We start from the raw sequence: 13,424 nt of genomic DNA on the forward strand, positions 1-13,424 counted from the left end.
GACAATCACCCGAGGCTTGAATTGAACATGGGTTCCCGGTGCTGTGAGGCAGCAGTGTTAACCACTGAGTCACCACACTATTCATGTATCTACGATAAGTGTCTTTCATGCAGCAATGTAGAATGCAGGTAATTGGTACAAGCAATTGAGCAACCGTAGTTCCATGTTTTTTGCATTTAAATAGTGAAGCTTGGCATTGTATCATTTTCAAATCAAGAATATTTCCTTTTTTATTATTTTTTTCTGGTCTGTTAAACCTTTTTGAAGTTCTGAATAATACAGGTCATCATTTTGACAATTTTAATGCACTATTAATGGAGCGTAGTACCAAAAATAACTTGTTATCGCTGCCACTACCTCTGTAACCTTGGAGATTCTGCATGTCTCAATTCTGGATTCTTGAGTATTCCCAGTTTTCTTCACTTTACCGATCCATACGTTCACTTCTCTCGGCCCTCAATTATGGAACTCCTTCTGCACACCTCTTTGCACCTTCATCTTGCATTCCTTCCTTAAGACAATCCTTAAATTCTATTTTGTTGGCTGTACTTTTGGTCGCTTGTGCTAGTGGGAGCTACAGCAGGTGTGTAGTGCTCATCTTACAGAATTAAAAATCCAGTGGCCTGGATTTATGATCATGAGTTCAAATCTCACTGTGACAGCATGGGAATTTAAATTCAGTTTATTAAATAAATCTGGAATTAGAAATTAGAATCACTAATAGTGACTATGAAACTCTACTGATCATCTAAAAAAAATCTAGTTCAGCAATCTCCTTCAAGTCAAGAAATCTATTCTTACCAGCCCTCGCCCACTTGTCACCTCAGACGCAGAACAATGTCATTGACTCTTAATTACCCTCTGAAATGGCCCAGCAGGCTACTCAGTTGTATTCAAGAAACCAGCTCATCACCAGTTTCTTGACAGCATTTAGAAACCTGCAATAAATTTTACCATTGCATTCCATGAATGAATAAAAAAAACCTTACGTGGCTCAGTGTCAAGTTTTGTTCGATAGAGCTTCTTGAGGTGCCTTGGGACATTTTATTCGATTAAAGGCACTATATAGATGGAAATTATTGTGATTTAAAAGGCCATCAATGTGAAATATTAGGCATACAGAGGTTGGCATAGATTTTCAAAACTTTTTCTGTGTAGATTTCTGCCTTTTAAAGTTCTAGTGCAGAAGCAAACAAATTGGTGACACCTGCAGCTGAAATACAACTGCACATTAAAATAATGTATACAAATGTGACAGCCAGCTCACAGGAAAGATATTTACCCAATCAGTATCATAAGAGGGGCTCAATAGAAGCAATGTATTTTGAGTTGTTTTGGACTCAAAAAATAGTGGTATTAGATATTGCTATGAGATTTATGCTCTTACCATAAGAGTCATTGCTTTCTTTCAGCATTTTAGAACACGTGCTGACAAAGTTGCATCCTCAGAAACTGAAGCAGCCCATGTTCAAATGCAGCAAGACCTGGACAATATCCAGGGTTGGGCTCACAAATGCCAAGTAACATTCATGCCACACAAATGCCAGGCAATGACTACCTCCAATAAGAGGCAATTTAAACCACTGCCCCAGGACATTCAATGGTGTTATCATCACTGAAGCCCCCCACCCCCACTATCAATATCTTGGTTGTTACAATTGATCAGAAACTCAATTGGACTCACTATATAAATATAATGGCTACAAGAGCAGGTCAAAAGCTATGAATCCTGCAGTGAATAACACACTTCCAGACTCACCAAATGCTGTCCATCATCTAACAAGGCACAGGCCAGGAGTGTGATGGTATACTCCCCACTTGCCTGGATGGATGCAACTCCAACACACTGAAGAAACTTGCCACCATAAGGTCAAAACAGCCCACCTGATTGGCACCACATCCACTACCTCCATCACTGACATTCAATAGCAGCATTGTTTACTATTTAGAAGATGCAGAGCAGAAAGTCATATGTGATCCTTCGCACCCTTCCAAATCCACAGCCAATTCCATCTAGAATGACAAAGGCAGCAGATACTTGGGAACACCACCACCTGCGAGTGCTCCTCCAAGCCACAAACAAGCCTGACTTGGAAATATATTGCTGTTCATTCACTGTTGCTGGGATTCACTACAGGACTAAACTGCCATAATTCAAGAAGGCAGCTCACCGCCTCCTTCTCCAGGGCAATTAGGGATGAGCAATAAACTCTGGACAGCCAGTGAAACCTACATCCCACGATAAAATGTAAACAAAGTGAATTAGTTTACCTATGGCAAGAGACATAGAATTGAGCAATATTCCTTGGCAGAACATTTTCTAACCTCTTGTGAGCTATGCAGAAGGGATCTGTGAAGAATAGGCATAGCGGGTAGAAGAATGAAGATTAGGGCAGGTTAAGGTGTGGCAATTCCAAGAAGGAAAAGGGAAAGTGACATTATATCTGGGTAATCAGTTCCCATTTCCATGCTGTTTTTGTTTCAGAGCAGTTCAGAGTACCAGACAGGTCATCAATATCGCACATATGTTGAATTTTATTTCAAAGTCACTTACTGAGTCATACAGCATAGATACAGGCCCTTTGGTCCACCATGTATATTGGTGTTGTTTGTGACCAGGGGAGAAAAGATTGTATCAGTCTTGAACGAAGTCCTCAATTTCACGCTGAAATTCAAAAGGAAAATATGAACCTTGGGTCAGAATTGGAGCTTCGGAGCACATTCCTATGATTTTTTGGTTATTAATTTTAATATGTCACTGAAAGTACTGCCCTTTTCTTGTCCTGTGTGTGTTAGATGTGTATAAACTAACTGCACTAATTATACTCATGCTGCTGGGTTTCTGAGCCACTGTTGATCAAGTATTTAAGTTTAATTGCTTTTTTATTGCTTCATATCACATATAATATGAAATAATCAGCTGCATTGCTTTATGTATTAAAATTATCTTTTCTTTTCTCTGCTGTGCCCTACATTTTGCTAAAGCTCTTATGAGACAGTGTGGTAAGAGGGAACAAGCCTGCAAGGTCATATCTTTGCCTCATTTTAGTGTGCTGTTGCGTGTTGTTCAAACAGTTATATTGGTATTCAGAGGAGCGAGTGGTGAGATAGCATCAACAGAGCTACTTTTTGTTAACTGTCTACGGCAGTGAGCTGACCTGGTATTGTCTACTTTGTTTAAAGCAACATTGTGACTAACCAATGTTATTTTTCTGATTCCTGTACAGGCATTCCCTGTCATGTAATAATGCAAGTGAGTGTAATTACTGCATGAAAATTATGTTGCACATATCAATAAGCAAGGCAATAGCTACCGTAACCTTCAGAATTTTCCTCAGCTAATAACTTGCATCAAGCTGATCTCTTTGTTAAATAACAATGGATCTGCATTGAACTGCATTTTGTTTGTGCTTTTGTTTCTGTCACCTTTGCTATATAAGGTTTTCAAATGCTGCATAAAATGCAAGTAATTGCTTGAGCTGGCATGTGAAATAAATGCCACATTGTATTCAAAGAGTGTGCCATCTCAATTCAAGGATGATTGATACCTCAAAATGCTCTTGGAAAGATTGCACTTCAAGAAGATATCCCCAGGTTAATAGAAAAGAAAAGGTGTGAGGTCATCGTAAGCAGAAAGACGTTCACAAATGCTGTATAATTTCAGAAACAAAATAGAAAACCAAGTTATATAGGAGCATGGCAGTTACCAGCACAATGTATTAAAATGACTTAGGTTTACAAAGGCATCACAGTTCTAATAAAAATAGAAAATGCTGGAAAAGGCTAAGCATCTGTGAAGAGAGAAACAGAGTTAACGTCTGACCTCACATCACATTTCAACTGTAATGTCTTAGAAATGGTGCCCTCTATTTCTGCTTCAAATTATACCCCAAACTTCCTTTAATCACAAACCCAGCATGGTTGGCCACCCCTCCTCTGACCACCCACGGACCATCATTATCAAACTGTAACTCAACTGAATTTCAGAAGGGACATTTCAGAATACAGGGAGTCTTTGTTTCTGACTCTTCCTCTGCCAGGTATTTGCCTTTTAAGCGGCAGATGAAAGTATTGCCTCATGGAAGGGATTGAGAAGATTCCAAGTAATCTCGTACCACAGGCGTGTTGGTGATTGACTGGGATTCCACTGGGATCCCTCTGCTGATGGATTATTGTGGAATCTGAGGATCTGCTTATTTACCTATCCAACATAATTAATTTAACCATCATTTACTATTTTTCATTCAAAAACTCTTGGGACAATGTTATTTCTGTCGTACATGCACTGTAATTTAAATGGTGTTGAGGCCAGATTAACATTTTAAAACACGTTTTGTATCTCTATTTTGCATTCTGTAATTAATCTATTGCTTTGTAAGAAAGTAAGAAATAAGAGACAAGCAAATCTTGGCAAACGTTTACAAGTATAGAAAAAGCTGTGAAGTATCAATGATTAAAAAGAGAGAGGTTTTAGCTACAGTTTGCCAAAAATTCTGTAGATGTTCAATTTGGAAAGAAAGTAGGTGAGGACAGAGGTATATTATCATGCAGTGTTGCTGATGAAGGTTGATGGTCTGTGTCCTTGAAGGTTTCTCCCTATTCTGATTAAGTGGCATGTTCCTGGTGGTGTGTCATCTTCCATATTTGTCATTGCCCCACAGGGATAAACTGAAAATTGCCAAAGGATGCTGTACTGTGCACTTTTAAAATATTTCTGGTTCATCCTTGCTTGCTGCAGTATCTGCTGCTTCTTGATTTAGTCCAGTTCAGACGATGTGAGACTCAGGAGCCATGCATGATTTGTTCAGTCAGTTTATTAATAACATATTATCCGAGAAATTCAGGTTCCCCTGCTCTTCTGTTGAGATGGTGCAGTCTGCAGTGGGACTTGTGTAATGTAGTCCTACTTATCAACCCCATACAGATGCTGAACTGTGATTAGTCTGCTGTATAATTGAAATCATTTTGGATTTGTGATTATAACATAGCCAAGTAAGTAACCGTAGAATCTGCATAAATATCTGAGGCTTTTTAATTGGCAGATTTGATTGTGACTTGTTAGGATTTTGCTTTTCTCAGAGATTCTGGTTATGGAGAAAATGGTGTGGATACTATTGCTGAGGGAGAGTGATGCATTATGTTTCCGACTGCATGTGTTCCTAGAAGGTAATTTCATTACAGAAATATTATTTCTGGAATACCAAAGAGCAAATCTTATTGTGGAAGCTGTCCCTTTTGCATTCTGTTGGCAGGAATAATTTTCTTTTAGTTTTTGCATCTTGTCAGTACGTGGTTATTATCTATGATTTTGCCATCGTTTACTTGTGTTTTTTGTCTTTACAACATGGTTGTGTTTTAAATAATTTAATTCAGAGCCAATTCGTAGAAAGAACTGTTGTAAATGCGGCTTCAATATAATCTCCAGGTATAGTTATTCACACTGAAATATCCAGTCCTCACTTTGGGTCTGTAATGTGGTATAAGTAACTCTGTCTGTTTGTAGACAGCAAAACTGTAAGTGATCTATTTATTCATTTTTTATTTAGATGGAATGATTTGATTCCTGGTTTAGCATCTTCAGTACATGAATGCTTATGGGCAGTGTGAATTCTCCAGGCATTGAGAGAGGCTGGCAGGAAAGCTGTCAATTTGTAGTCTGCAGTAGTTCAGTTTATCGTCTGTCCTTGGACTCCTGCTTCAGTGGCAGCTAAGTGGTTCTGCACAAGCCAAACAACCAGTGGCTTTACCCAGCTCTAGTTTATAAGATGTTTTAATATTTACTGGAAACATGGAGTTATCAGACAGATTTATCTGACCTGTTGCTTTTATCCAAAAGGTAGGCAACAAAGCAAATAAGCATGTTTTATTTGTATTTCTATAACATTAGGCAGTTTTCCTGTATGCACTAATATCACATTATCTTGGGGTGGGAGCTGGTGGATGACAGCGTAGCTGAAAATAATTGGTATGTGTCAAGAGTTTGCATTTTTTTTCTTACCTGCTCGTAGTCAGTATTTAAGGAACATTCAGTGCTGCCCTTTTTTTGCCTCTTAATGCTTATGCTTTGATTTTTTGGCATCCACTCATTTTTGTAACTGCAGTGTATAAATTGCCACCTGCAGGGGATGAACCCTATGCTTGCCCTGCAGTACAAGGCAGTAGCATATTTTTTGCACATTGATATAAAGGTAAATAGCCTGGAGCTGTATTACACTGAGTTCAATGCTTTATACTGTTGTACATGTGCAACAAATTTTACATTATCAGTTGAAAGAGAGATCAATTGTTTCTGTTGTATCATTCCAAAAAGTTAAACAGCTTAATATTTAGGGAATTACATTTCTCCTATCTGCTTTGATTCACTTGAAATTTGTTTTAATTCTAGTGTGGGAAACTTTTAGATGCAGTTTTCTTTTACGGATAGATTGCAGTTGTTGTTAAACCTTGCATTTATTTGGCATTTGCCTGAAGTGTGACATTGTGGGCAGACTTGCATTATAACTAAGTTTAATGTTGATTAATGTCACATTTTTCAGCAGTGCATTGAAAACAAACAGATCCATAATATCTTATCAAAGCAATAGTCGGTTCTTACTAAGTTCCCCCCACCCCCAGCCCATGCCTCCTCCACACGCACACACGAACACATTATTTTCTGGCAGAGAATGAGCAGGTAAGCTGGTTCCACACCTCTGATTGTGCCATTCCTGTACTGACCACTAGGAGATGCACAAGAGTGGCACAAGCTAGCTCACTTGCCTTTGTTCCCCCCACTCTATCTGTGGGGAAGTGCTTGGCAGCACCTTCCAAATGTTATTCCAGCTTGGGCAGGATTTGCTACGGGCTGGCATTAACCCTTTGGGCGCCATAAGGAAAACTTTACTGTCTAATATCAAATACAATAAAAGATTGTGTTAACATTACAAATGTTTGAGTGTTTTAAAGCATCTCTATGACAAACAAAATAACTTTTTAATATTGAAATGAACACAAATGTATATTTTCCATGGTTCCAGATCTTGATTGCTGAAATTAAGTTTTAATATTAACAACACAAAGGTAAACTTGACAAGAAAACACTGCTGGAAAGTACATTGGCATGCCATTGGAAGATTATTCTTCCCCCTTGAGCTTACCAGTTCTAATAAGGACTGCTGTGCTCTGAGCCAACGTTTTCCTTCATTGGGACTTATTACGAGCACTTAGGAAATTAACTTCTTTAATGTTTGATTCCCATAATTTAGCTAAGATTTCAAACTTGGCTATTGAGAAGTCTATGACTATGATTATGCCTTAATGCTGTATGTCATGTGGCTTAATATCACTGTCATGCCCTCTCCCCACCATGGGCGCCCCACCTTTGAAGGTCATTGAAAATTATGAAATGAAAAAGAAAAGCTGACTGAAGAAAAGATTTGTGAAGCAAAACTACTATAGATCCATATAATTCTTCTCGTTTAACTCAAGGCTCTTTAGGTATTTAGTATGATTTTTAAATTCATAATTTCAGAACTATGATGACTATAGGATAAAATTCTAAAGGAAGTGTACTTTTATGTATGAGAAGACACAGTTAACCATCATTCTGTAGGCAAATTGCACCCAAGTTTGAGTGATTGTCCTGAAACTGAAAGTGGATGATAATCAATCTAAATTACCTATAAGCCTCTATTCTGTAGGTGAAAACATCCACTCTGTACCGATCAGTGATTTATGACCATTCTGTGCTTCAGTACCACATATATTAAACACTGAATGAATGATCCGTGGCAGATGTTCTGAGTGAGATTGACTAGTTGTCCAGAAAAATTGAAATCTTGACCAAGATTTCCACATGTGCAAAAGCCAGATGATAAAGTGAAGGGAGCCAGGTCATGTAATCTGGATTTTAAAAAAAATGGCATTTAAATTTTTAAAAGCAATACAACTTTCCAGACTTTCATGATACTTTTTTGTGCTCACTAACTTTGAAAGCAATCCGATTTTTCCATGTCTGCATGCTTTGGCCCAAGTTGATGGTATTCTGTTATTTGCACTGGTCAAGCGAATCGAGTGGGAAATGTTTCTTATTGGAATTTTATCTTCAAGTTAGAAGAACTGTTGCCCAGTCTGTTCCTCTGTTGTGTCATCAGCTGAAATTGTAACACTTTGTGAAAAATGGAAAGGTCGTGTCATGGTTGGTTTGTCTCTTACAATCTACTGCATGATGATGCAATCAGGCCACATGTCAGAACTGCGAAAAGGTCTCTGGAGGTGAAAGGAAAATGCAATACATTTTAATGGGAAGCAGATTTGCTTAAGAGCAGTAATTTTAAAACATTAATCAAATTATATTTCTTTAGCATTTTAAGATGTACTTTTCAAATTTAACAAACGTGTAATTATTAATAAGTGCAGTTTTGTTTTGCAATCCCTGCAACATGCAAGTCTGGTTAACTTTTTTGTCAATCTTGGTTTCTTTTGTGTTTTGAAGTTTCATACACGTATAAAGGATTTTCCATGATATAGCATTCAAAGCAGCTTGATGGTGACCTGTTACATAGAACATAGAACAATACAGCACAGAACAGGCCTATCCATGTACCTATCCAATTGCCGCTTAAAGGTCACCAATGATTCTGACTCTGCCACTCCCACAGGCAGCGCATTCCATGCCCCCACCACTCTCTGGGTAAAGAACCTACCCCTGACATCCCCCCTACACCTTCCACCCTTCACCTTAAATTTATGTCCCCTTGTAACACTCTGTTGTACCCGGGGAAAAAGTCTCTGACCGTCTACTCTATCTATTCCCCTGATCATCTTATAAACCTCTATCAAGTCACCCCTCATCCTTCGTCGTTCCAATGAGAAAAGGCCTAGCACTGTCAACCTATCCTCGTACGACCTATTCTCCATTCCAGGCAACATCCTGGTAAATCTCCTCTGCACCCTCTCCAAAGCTTCCACATCTTTCCTAAAATGAGGCGACCAGAACTGCACACAGTACTCCAAATGTGGCCTTACCAAGGTCCTATACAGCTGCAACATCACCTCACGACTCTTGAATTCAATCCCTCTGTTAATGAAAGCTAATACACCATAGGCCTTCTTACAAGCTCTATCCATCTGAGTGGCAACTTTCAAAGATCTATGAACATAGACCCCAAGATCCCTCTGCTCCTCCACCTTACTAAGAACCCTACTGTTAACCCTGTATTCCGCATTCTTATTTGTCCTTCCAAAATGGACAACCTCACACTTGACAGGGTTGAACTCCATCTGCCACTCCTCAGCCCAGGTCTGCATCATATCTAAGTCCCTTTGCAGCTGACAATAGCCCTCCTCACTATCCACAACTCCAACAATCTTCGTATCATCTGCAAATTTACTGACCCACCCTTCGACTCCCTCTTCCAAGTCATTAATAAAAATTACAAACAGCAGAAGACCCAGAACTGATCCATGCAGAACTCCACTTGTAACTGGGCTCCAGGCTGAATATTTACCATCTACCACCACTCTCTGACTTTGACCGGTTAGCCAGTTCTCTATCCAACTGGCCAAATTTCCCACGATCCCATGCCTCCTGACTTTCCGCATAAGCCTACCATGGGGAACCTTATCAAATGCCTTACTAAAATCCATGTACACTACATCCACTGCTCTACCCTCATTCACATGCTTGGTCACCTCCTCAAAGAATTCAATAAGACTTGTAAGGCAAGACCTACTCCTCACAAATCCGTGCTGGCTGTCCCTAATCAAGCAGTGTCTTTCCAGATACTCATAAATCCTATCCCTCAGTACCCTTTCCATTACTTTGCCTACCACCGAAGTAAGACTAACTGGCCTGTAATTCCCGGGGTTATCCCTATTCCCTTTTTTGAACAGGGGCACAACATTCGCCACTCTCCAGTCCCCTGGCACCACCCCCATTGACAGTGAAGACGAAAAGTTCATTGCCAACGGTTCTGCAATTTCCTCTCTTGCTTCCCACATAATCTTAGGATGTATCCTGTCAGGCCCGGGGGACCCGTCTATCCTCAAGTTTTTCAAAAATGCCCAACATATCTTCCTTGCTAACAAGTATCTCCTCTACCTTACCAGTCCGTTTCATACTCTCGTCTTCAACAATACGATCCCTCTCATTTGTAAATACTGAAGAAAAGTACTCATTCAAGACCGCTCCTATCTCTTCTGGCTCAATACACAGACTCCCACTACTGTCCTTGATCGGACCTACCCTCGTTCTCATCATTCTCATGTTTCTCACATACGCGTAAAAGGCTTTGGGGTTATCCTTGATCCTACCTGCCAAAGATTTTTCATGCCCTCTCTTAGCTCTCCTAATCCCTTTCTTCAACTCCCTCCTGGCTGTCCTGTATCCCTCCAACGCTCTGTCTGAACCCTGTTTCCTCAACCTTATGTAAGCCTCCTTCTTCCTCCTTACAAGACATTCAACCTCCCTCGTCAACCAAGGTTCCATCACACGACCATCTCTTTCCTGCCTGACAGGTACATACATATCAAGGACAAGTTGTATCTGTTCCTTGAAAAAGTTCCACATTTCAACGACATCCTTCCCTGACAGCCTGTGATCCCAATTTATGCTCCTCAGATCCTGTCTTGCAGCATCGTATTTACCCTTCCCCCAATTGTAAAACCTGCCCTGTTGCACGCACCTATCTCTCTCCATAACCAAGGTGAAAATCACAGAATTGTGGTCACCATCACCAAAATGCTCACCCACTAACAAGCCCATCACTTGTCCTGGTTCGTTACCAAGTACCAAATCCAATATGGCCTCCCCTCTGGTCGGACAATCTACATACTGAGTTAGAAAAGCTTCCTGGACACACTGCACAAACACCGCCCTGTCCAATCTACTTGATCCAAAGAGCTTCCAATCAATATTTGGGAAGTTGAAATCGCCCATGACTACTACCCTGTGGCTTCTGCACCTTTCCAAAATCTGTTTCCCAATCTGTTTCTCCACATCTCTGCTGCTATTGGGGGGCCTATTGTAAACACCCAACAAGGTGACTGCTCCTTTCCTATTTCTGACTTCAGCCCATACTACCTCCAAAGGCAGATCCCCCTCGAACTGCTTTTCTGCAGCCGTTATACCATTTCTAATTAGCAATGCCAGCCCCCCTCCTTTTTTACCACCCCCCTAATCTTACTGAAACATCTGTAACCAGAACCTCCAACAACCATTCCTGTCCCTCTTCTATCCACGTTTCCGTGATGGCCACAACATCGTAGTCCCAAGTACCAATCCACGCCTTAAGTTCACCCACTGATACAGTTCTGTTTAACTGGATTTTATGTTCTACAATATAATTGTGGGACACATCTACCATTTTGTTGTAAAACATGCATTTTTCACCATTTTATATATGTTTTATTAAACATTAATATTTTTCACTGTAGGGTAACTGTTTCCCCCAGCGTTAACAATGTTCAAAGCATCAGTCGTGTGGTAACGTTCTATGTATGGCACATGCCAAAGCTTGCTTCATGATCCATTGTGGGGACACATGAATAAAAGGTCAACCATGTGTGGAGGAATGTATAATTATTTGTGAACTAACTTAAACAATGTAGGAAAAATGCAGCCTTGAAATATATTTGGGCAAAGCTATATTAAGGCTCGTTGGCTTCATACAGAGCAATGACCTCTTTTCAAATCCAGTTGATTGACTGCAATTATACCAAAATGGCTTGTGGCTTCTCTATTAATGGAGAACACAGGCTATAATGAACCTATTTATAATGCAGTGTTTTGTGGAGCCTAAAGGCAGTGCTATGTATTTTATTTCTGATTTCAAATACCAAACTATTAAAAATGTCCACTATATCTAATTCTTGATTGCAATCTGCAAGTGAGCACATAAACATCTCCTGTGCCACTCGTACAGTATTGACATTACTGTCAAAACTAGATATTGTGCTTAAGTATAACATTTCACATTTTACACAAACAGATCTCAAGAGTTTCTTTTAAGAACAGAAATTAATCTTGAAGGTATTGTGCAATAGGGAAGAACAAAACTGATGTATTGTGAATATTGAAAATCTAAAAGAAAAATGGAAAATGTTGGAAATATTGAGCTTATCAGGCAGCGTCCATGAAGAGGAATGGTGTTAATGTTTCAGGTCGATGATTATTCTGAGGGTCATGGCTCCACTGATGTGTCTGAACTGCTGGGGAAAATGAAGTTTGTGAAAAAATATTTCTTCTTGCTTCTCGAGCTGCAGTCAGGATCAGCATGAAACAAAGCAAGATTTTGTTGCCAAAATTATGATTCGTTTGATGTGCAAATTGTTGTTAATGTGTAAACCATGCAGCAACATCTCATGAGTTGAGAGCCGCACATGATGCAGGCTGATTTGTGTGACTTACCTTTTATTTTCTCATCAACCTGTTCAGAGATGTTACACACCTCTGGAATAGGTACAACCTGAGCCCCTAGCTCAGAGGTAAGGACACTACCTCTGTGCCACAAAAGCCCTTTTCTCTTAATTTAACCCTTTTTTCTAATCAACCTGTTCAGAGATGTTATTATATATGTTTAAAGCAAGTGGGACTTGAACCCAGACCACTCAGCCCAGGGGTAGAAACATTACCACTGTGCCATGACAGCCCTTTACAAAAACCCTCTTCCATTCTGCTTTTACAGCCTGTCCTCAGTAAAATTGCTGAGTTTTTACATTCATTGCCAATTAACCTGGCAGCAGAAAGTTAAGATGACTATTTAACTATATAAATACCTTTTTAATCATTAGCTTTATGCTTTTGGAATGTCAATCAACTTTTCTGGCCTAGAAAGGAAAGCAATTAAAATAATGGATTGTAATATTTGAGGTTATACATTATTATTAGTTTCTAAAATTAGATTCCAGAAAGTTTTATATTGTGCATTTTGCTTTCACACTTTTCTTCTATCTCTCCTTTCTCTTAATCAGTTTTTTCGTTACTTCTCTTTCTACATATTTTTGACACTTATTTCATTGCATTTCCTTTTCTCAAATTCCTTTCCAATTCTTCCTCTCAATCCTTAAATCTCATTTAGTTACCATTGGTCCCATTTATACTGGAGGCCCTGTTGCCCTTACCATGCCAATATTAATCCACACTTTCAGCAACAGATAGGGCAAATACTTTTTTTTGAGTTGACGTGCAAGTGGAGAAAAACAACTGATAGAGCACTCTGTGAGATGCCTAACTCCAGCAATATCTGGACCAGTTTTTATAAGCAAACTGTTGTCTTCCTTTGCAGGCTTCCTCCAAGCCTGTTATACAACCAAATTAGGTGATTATGCTTCTGTCCTACATAGGATTTTTTTCACTTTAAAACTGAACCTGCAGTGAAGGCTTTAGGCACACATTTCTTCCTTTCCACAGCCTGGCCTCATTTCTCTGTAGCAGTGCATCATTC

The 13,424-nt window shown here is 39.5% G+C and overlaps 1 protein-coding gene across 17 annotated transcripts in view; it reads left to right on the plus strand.

Moving 5' to 3' along the window:
* atp2b2 (ATPase plasma membrane Ca2+ transporting 2) overlaps positions 1-13,424 on the plus strand; it is an 838,415-nt gene that overhangs the window by 290,639 nt on the left and 534,352 nt on the right. Inside the window, exon 1 of one of the 17 annotated variants that reach the window (XM_043707900.2) lies at positions 4,843-4,992. The exons of 15 other annotated variants lie outside the window; for them this stretch is intronic. The gene's annotated coding sequence lies outside the window, so the exon portion shown is untranslated. Of the gene's footprint in view, positions 1-4,842; positions 4,993-5,041; positions 5,167-13,424 lie in introns of those variants that run through there. One more of the 17 variants, XM_043707901.2, reaches the window with a different exon arrangement.

Source organism: Chiloscyllium plagiosum, unplaced genomic scaffold, assembly GCF_037043375.1.
Source record: "Chiloscyllium plagiosum isolate Xiang-an unplaced genomic scaffold, Cpla_swu_hap1 HiC_scaffold_14, whole genome shotgun sequence".
In the NCBI taxonomy this organism is placed as follows: domain Eukaryota; kingdom Metazoa; phylum Chordata; class Chondrichthyes; order Orectolobiformes; family Hemiscylliidae; genus Chiloscyllium; species Chiloscyllium plagiosum.